At 39.6% G+C, this 7,973-nt stretch overlaps 1 non-coding gene across 1 annotated transcript; it reads left to right on the forward strand.

Moving 5' to 3' along the window:
• Window positions 1-5,841: 5,841 nt before the first annotated feature.
• On the forward strand, window positions 5,842-5,948 carry LOC145071596 (small nucleolar RNA R71). Its single transcript, XR_013690601.1, has one exon. It is a non-coding gene; the product is annotated as a small nucleolar RNA R71 (small nucleolar RNA).
• Window positions 5,949-7,973: the final 2,025 nt, after the last annotated feature.

Below are 7,973 nucleotides of genomic sequence, written 5' to 3' on the forward strand. Positions count from 1 at the left end.
TTCTTACCTTCTTCACCATCTCCCGAATATAACATGCGATTCTCAACTGTTCATCTTCTGTAAATCAACAATGGCGGATTCATCTTCTCACCTTGACCAATTTGCTTCATCTTCCCTACTGGTGATCAAACCCAACCAGAACTTGATCATTGATCTGAATCCGTTTTTGTACGACTACTACATGCTCCAGGTTGTTGAATGCCTTAAGTATTCTCCACTGGTTTTGGCACTATCTCAGGTGGAATCTGTTCTGATGTCTCTGTTATCGGAGGTTTGCTCTAGTGCTTCATATGATAAGAACAATGATAGGATTTACTTTTCAATCTTCAATCGCAAAACTTTGATTTCAAAATTTCGATTATGTTTGTTGTTAGGGCTTGCAGTCGATGCCTCTGTAATCTCTCCTGATTTTATTACGACAACTCAGCTCTTTGCCATGTTCTATGAGATGGGCTATACTGAGGTTCTTTTTTCTTTTACGAAGTTCAAGAAGTCATGTCTACCACCCCAATGGTATGGGTTATTAACTCTAATTCACAAGGGTTTGGGTGAAAGAGTAGCAGGGTCAGATGGTTCCAACAGGTGCTTCATGACCATTCTGTATGGTCTTTACAATGGCCTCAATCTAGACTATGGGTCATTGATTTGGTCTCAACTGGTGCAAAGCCTCAATTCTTCGACCAAGCATTCAGAGATTTCTTGTGGAAGATTCTGGACGATTGTTACGCAAAGATCCATCTCTTCACACCAAGAAGGTGATTATCGCCGATGAATCCAGATACACTCATATTGGCTACGTCCCTGAGACAATGTCTCACTGTGTTCCACTCAACAGCACAGTTATGGAAGCTTATCGCAAACTCAATCCTATTGGTCCTCGCCAATTAACGCCTGAGATGAAGGTAGCTTCGGAAGTCGTGGAAAAACCTTCTAAACGTGGTAAGAAGAAGGAAGAAAAGCCTGCTGATCCAGGAATGGGTGCGTCCTCAAAAGTTGACAAATCAACGAAGGGTGATAAGGAGGGATCCAAAAAGCGGAAATCAGAGAAAGGGGGATCTTCGGCTCATCCTAAGAAAATTAAAAAGATGGCAAGAAGGTCTACATTGGCTGATGATGAAGAAGAAGCTCATCTTGAGGACTCACCGAGAGGAAACACACCTCCTAGATCTCCAACTGATGACCTCCATACCAAGGTACCACTCCACCTAATTCACCACCGAAAGTCACTATTTCCGTTTCGGTTGCTCCTATTCCTCCATCTCCACCACTACGTACTGTTTCAGAATTGGTTACTCCAATACCTCCAATTTCTACAACACAACCGATTTCTTCGCCAATCACACCACCACATGTTCGCACTACTCCTATAATCACTACAACACCTATTATTACCTCAACAGTAACCGATCCACCAGTGAATGTCAATGTATCTGATACGGGGGCATTTACTGGTACTAAACCTCCTGTTACTACTCAACCTATTACACCTACTGCTTCAGATGACTCTAATCCGATTCTTGGAGGTGATGATTTTGAGTATGACTCCACTTACTATAGTCCTTACCGGCTCCCGACTGAAGATGATGATGCTTCCCCTGTTACTAAGGACCAACTTCATAGTGCTCATGAGAAGCTTGACAAGCTGCTTAAGTGTCATCAGAAACTTGTTGATGTTATCCTGAAAGCCTTCATGGATACAGCCTTGGAGCAATATACCCAATCCATGGATAAGTGCTCAGCTGCTGTGAATGATTCTACTTCCCAGTGTAAACAAGCTACTAAGGATGTTAAGGATCTTATTCAAGAATCTAAACTTTTCTTAGAGTCGCTTCAGGGTCATGCCAACTCCAATGCTACCAAGGTTAATGCTTTGGTTGACTCTCTAACCCACTCGCTTCAAGGTGAACAAGCAAAATTTGAAGCAGTTCGAGCTGATCTTCAAATCGAGAATAAATCTCATATTTCCTCTATTGACGCTCGGTTAGAGAAACTCATGGCTGATTTAGCCATTCAACGACAACTGAGAGATGAACTCGCTAGACAGACTGCTACTGTGGCGGCTCAGAAGGTCCAGCTGGAACAAGCAGAAAAAGAGATTGAACTGTTGAAGGTTGAACGTGTTGTTTTTAAAAGCTGTTCTGGTGATGTCCTGGGTATACTGAACAATGTCATTCATGCTCATCATCCCGTTTTGACGCTGACTATCAGGAATCATCTCACTACCAAACTTCTTCTGGCGATTGCACTACTTTGTGAAATGAAGGGTGTTCCAAAGCCGATGGTCGCTTCACAACAAGGAGGAGAAGGTGTGCAATTTATTGTAGAAAAGCCATCAAGTCAACCTCCTGTTCAACCGAAAGTTGTGATCAAACCTGAACTGGAGGGTAATGAAGCTTCGGTTCTAATGATAAAGAAAATAAGTGTCCATCCAATGATGATAGTGATGAAGACCAGAAAACAATAACCGACATACTCAAAGGAAAGCAAAGAGATCAGGAGTTAAATGAGACTCATAGGATTGTGAAGGAAGAAGAGGAGAAGGAAAGGAAGAGGAAAGCAGAGCATGATGCTCTTGGATGTAAAATGGCCCTTTTTCCCACATTAACTAGGGAAAAGATGATAAAAGAGGCGATTGAATTCCCAAGTGTTTTCTGGTTGGAACCAGTGGCATCATTTGATATTGAAAACAAGAGGGATTCTCAATTCGATATGCCTATGACGAGGAAGGCGTTCGTTTTTCATTGCTTTGATTCTACTGCTGAAGCCCCTTCGCCTCATCTCATATTGATCGAGAGCTTATAGATTTTTATCTGCAGTTCAGTCAACCTCGGTACTTGACGTGGAGTGCACAGAAGATCACGTCAGTCAAAGTGCTGAAGCCTACACCTGCGGGGAAGTTTGTCAATGTTCGTTTCAGAGTTACTCGAGGTTCAGACAACTCGGTCTCTATAATTTCCCTTACAGATCTCCCAAACTTGAATCCTCATGATTGGATTTTGTTATACAACATTTTGTTTATAAATGCAAAGGAGTATGAACCGATCCTGAATCATTTAAAGAGGATGTTGGGGTCATATATTTACGAAGTGGCTAAGATGGATCAAGAGATTGCCACTGTCATGAACAAGAAACTGATAGTGAAGCCAACTCCGAAACCAAGAGATGTGAATAAAATGACAATGGGTCAAATTGATCCTACGCATCTAACGGTCATGTTCACAATAGCCAAACATAGCAGATTTTTATTTGCTCTTGTGGATAAGCATCTGTTCTCAACCGATTGCTTGGAGCACATCATTAACATTATTCATCGGTGCAAGAAGAAAACAGTGAGTCTGATAAATAGAACTTCACAGACATGCTTCGGTGGTATATTACATTTCGTCACACTCTTCTAGCCTTTATATCGAAGTTGTTCAAAACTGTTAAGAAGTCTTCAGTTGCTCAACTGAACTGAGTTTTTGGTTCCATGGATGCAAAGGGGGAGATTATAGGATAAATATGTTGCGTCATGGGCTTTGTTTGTATTTACCGGATTGGGCCTGTCCATCCGTGTTTTGTTAGGGTTATGTAGTATATATAGTGCATGCATGTATGCATTAGACACCTTCTTGATACTATTACTTTGATTATCGTTCTGTAACCCTAAAACACCTCTACAGTCGAAGTTCTTCATCGAGCTCTTCTGGGGTGTTGAAGTTTAATCATTCAGCATTGTTTGAGCCATTCCTATGTCTTGTTCTTATTGCTTTATTCACTGTTAGAACATATCGATCCTACTAGAATTTTAATTCCAACACCTTCACAAGACTCTCTTTTTCAGTTGGTGTAAGGTCAAAGGCAATAATAAACGGCCTTTGTTCATTCTCTTCTAGAAAAATGTATTCCAAGTGTTCAGGTAAAGTTTTGAGTTCCAGTTGTGTCTTCTGATCACTAAATATGGTGTCTACATTTGCAAAGCACGTCGTGTTGTCTTCGGTTCCTTGGTCAGATCGTGATTTTTGACCCAAACACATCGTGTTGGTCTCCTCAACACATCGTGTTGATTCTTCAGAATGTCTTGTAAGCTCTTCAACTTCACTTTCTTCAAGTAACCTTTCCAACTATTTTTGATCATTCTCAGCATCAAAGTCCCCTTCTTATAAGAATGTGAATCCACCCGCATTGTCTTCTTGCCAGCTCGCCAATTCTTTTTCCATTATCTCTTAAAATGTGTCCACCGAGAAAACAGTGTCATCACTAAACCTTGAATGCATCATTGCTCGATCAACTTGAAAGGTGACTGAATCATCTCCTACCCGGAGAGTAAGTTTAGACTCTCTCACGTCCACTATAGCGCAAGTAGCGTTTAGAAAAGGTATTCCAAGAATAATTGGTACTTGATTATCTTCTTCCATATCTAGCACAATAAAATCAGCAGGAAACACAAATTTATCAACTTTCACCAGAAAATCCTCGCATATCCCTCTTAGGAATGTCACCGTCTTGTTTGCTAGATGAATCGCCATACGGATGGGCCTCGGTTCCAGAAGATTCAACTTTTTGAAGAATGTATACATAAGATATACACTAGCCCCCGAATCGGTCAATGTATAACTTGTAGCCAAATTCTCGAATTAACATGGAAAAGTTAAGCTCCCTGGGTCTCCCATCTTCTTTGATAGTTTGTTCAATATCACGGCTGGCAATTCTCGTTCAGACCCACCTTAGATGCCTCCTCCATCTTCTTTCTATTGGTGAGGAGATCCTTTAAGAACTTGGCATATTTTGGCATTTGAGCAACCGATTCAATGAAAGGGATGTTGATTTGGAGGGATTTGATATGCTCTAGAGACTTATTATAGTCTTCATTATGTTCGTCTTGTCTAGCTCGGCCTGGGAATGGCAATGGAGGTTGATATGGCTTTATTGGAGGGCTCTTATTTTCTTCAGACGATAAACACGGCGTGCTCTTCTCCTCGACATGTCGTGTTGGGGCATCAGAATGTGATTCTGGGTTGTCCTCCTGCACTACTTTCAGATCTTCATTCGGGATTGGGTTCAGAGGAGTGACTATTTTACCGCTTCTTATTGTCACAACATTTATATGCGCCCCTCTCGAATTTTGCTCGGTGTTGCTTGGAAGTTTGCCCAGTGACCTTTCATTGAATTGTTTTTCAAGTAGCCCGAGTTACTTCTCGATGTTGAGGATCGAAGCTTGCTGATTCCTCATTAAGTCTTGTTGATATTTCATCATAGCTTGCTAATCCCTTATTGCAGCATCGGTCTCATCATGTCTCTTTTCGGATGAGGATGCGAAACGGGCAAGCATGGCTTCAAAATCTGTCTTCTTTTTTGGTACCGGCTCTTCCTTTTGATAAAACCCTCTCGCCTTTTGCTTGTATTTCTCCTCCTTTGCCTTCTTGTGCTCGTCATACAGTAGCCATTCCTTCTTAGGTTTCCTCCAATCTTCATCAAATCTATCCTTGCTTGAATAACACACTTGCGCCTTTCGGCTTCCATTCTCGTCAAGGTCACAGTATTTCGTTAAATGAGGCCCGCTATAGTTGTCACACCCCCACACGGATAGCATGGATGGATTGGTTCATCTTTGTCATTCTACGATCCATGCTATCCAATTTAGCCATAACCGCCGCCATATCATCTGAAGTTGCATTCATTATCCCTCGAGTCGTGTCATTTCAAGGATTATGATATGCTCTTGAGTGTTTAGAGAATTTTTCAATCAACGTCTTTATCACAGTTGGTGCTTTCTTCATGATTGGTCCTTGGGAGTCAAGGACTTGTCTGGTTGTCACATTTACCCCATCATAGAAAATGGAGACTTCCTGTTGCACATTGAGGTCATTTTGTGGACAATTTCTCAGCAATCCTTTGTATCTTTCCCATGCTTCATAGAGTGATTCACCTCCTTGTTGTTCAAAACTGGTGATTGATTTCTTTAACTTTGAAATCTTCGAGGGGGCAGAACTATTGAATGAACTCTCCACGCATCTTTGCCCATGTGGTTATTAATCCTGGGGGAAGTGCTTTCAACCAATCCTTCGTGGCACCCTTGAATGTAAGCGGTAGCATCCTAAGTAGCACAATCTCGTGCAGCACATTTTGAATGTTGAAGTAATCGGCTATGTCGTTGAACTCGTCAATGTGTTTATATGCCTCTCCATGATCCTTCCCATAGAATGGGATGTCCATCAGTTGGGCGAGTATGTGACCCTTCAACTCAAAGTTTGTTGTCGCCGGAATGGTGTGTTGCACAATACCTGGTCCAGTATCCTCATGCGTCCTCTTCTTGTATTACTCCATGGATATATTTGCAATATCCGTCATCTCTACTTCTGGTTTGGGTGGCTTGGGTGTTTCGGGCTCATGATATGCTGCCTTTTCTTCTTGAGTTTTCTCAAAACTTCCAAAACCTCTTGATTCCCCAATTTATATGTCCTTTTTGTGCAAAATTGATTCTGAATCTTCCAATGGTGGTACTACTGTAGAATTAGAGCTTCGGCTCATAAACTAGCTGAAACAAAACAGAAAATTACTCGTAAAACGAAGAAAAACGAAAAGTGGAAACACGATAAACATGGTGTGTTCAAAATTGACCACGGCTTGTTTTATGCAAAAACAAAATAAACAGATACGAAAATTAAAACAGAAAAACTTGTAACTTTATATGAGATAAATCTCACACAAATGATCGATAACAATTAGAAAATAAAATTAACTATTTAGAATCGTTCCCCGGCAACGGCGCCAAAAACTTGATACGTGTGAAATGTACTAGTTTTAATCCTAACTAACTTTAACAAAAAAACCAGTGTACCTAATTGAATAGTAGTTTAGTGCAGGTAAGTAAGGTATCGAACATAGGGAACGGTAAAACAATTAAACTATTACTAATGTTAACTAATTAAACCAATTATTAAAGAGGGGGTTTTCTCTAGTTTTGCAAGGGTAGAAACTTAGACAATCAATTAAGCACTTAACAAAGAAACGATTAACAACTAATTGAATGACAAAAGACGAATTGATTCAAGAATATTAAAGAGACTTTCGTTTAGATTCAATTCACTTAATCCTACGGTTGATTTCGTGGCAAGTGCAATGGATTAATGTATTATCAATTACTGATTTCTAATATGATTAGGTTCATGTTCACTATTACTAATCCTTTAGCAAACATATCAATTCAAGCAGTGATCAGTTGATTAAATTAACAAGTTTCCTAGTATTAAGTTCGAATCATGCAAGACTTGTAATGGTGATTAATTAAATTGGTTGGTTCAATTAACTTATATATGGTTGGTCATCATATATAGCTCACACATTAACTTACTTATTTTCTAGTTAACCCTAGATTATGTTCACAACACTAGGATTACAATCTTGATGGTAACAAAATCATAAGAGGCAAGCAATCAAGAAGATGTTCATACAATGTCAATAAACTTATTAATTAACATAAAATAATTATCATTAACACATAAGGTTCTTTTAACAAACTTATCATGATGAATAATCAATTAAACATAATCCAAAGCCACAAAATCAAACCATAATCATAAGATCCTCTACTCTAAACGGAAGTAGGGTGTTTAGCCCATGAATTTAGCAGAAACAATAATAAAAACTAAATTCAATATTGCAAACATGATGTAAACAAGAGAATTAAGTAAAGTGAATGTGATTTTGCCTAAGATCTTTTCAAAATAAAGTTTCAATTCGAATTTTGTAATCCATATCTCCTTGGGGATGTCTTTGGCCTCCAAAAATCACTAAAAACCTCGAGTATACGTTAGGGTTTCGAACAGAAATGATCCTTAAATAGATTCTGAAAAACGGTGAAAAACACGGCTAGGACCCAACATGTCGTGTTCTTCATTAAAAAAGCGTGTATGGCAAGGCACGATTCTGTCGGGATTTTTCATCTCAACACGTCATGTTTAAAGATAACACGTCGTGTTCTTCTTCAATTT

The sequence above is a fragment of the Lactuca serriola genome, chromosome 8, assembly GCF_051521515.1.
Source record: "Lactuca serriola cultivar US96UC23 chromosome 8, Lser_US96UC23_V15, whole genome shotgun sequence".
Lineage (NCBI taxonomy): Eukaryota > Viridiplantae > Streptophyta > Magnoliopsida > Asterales > Asteraceae > Lactuca > Lactuca serriola.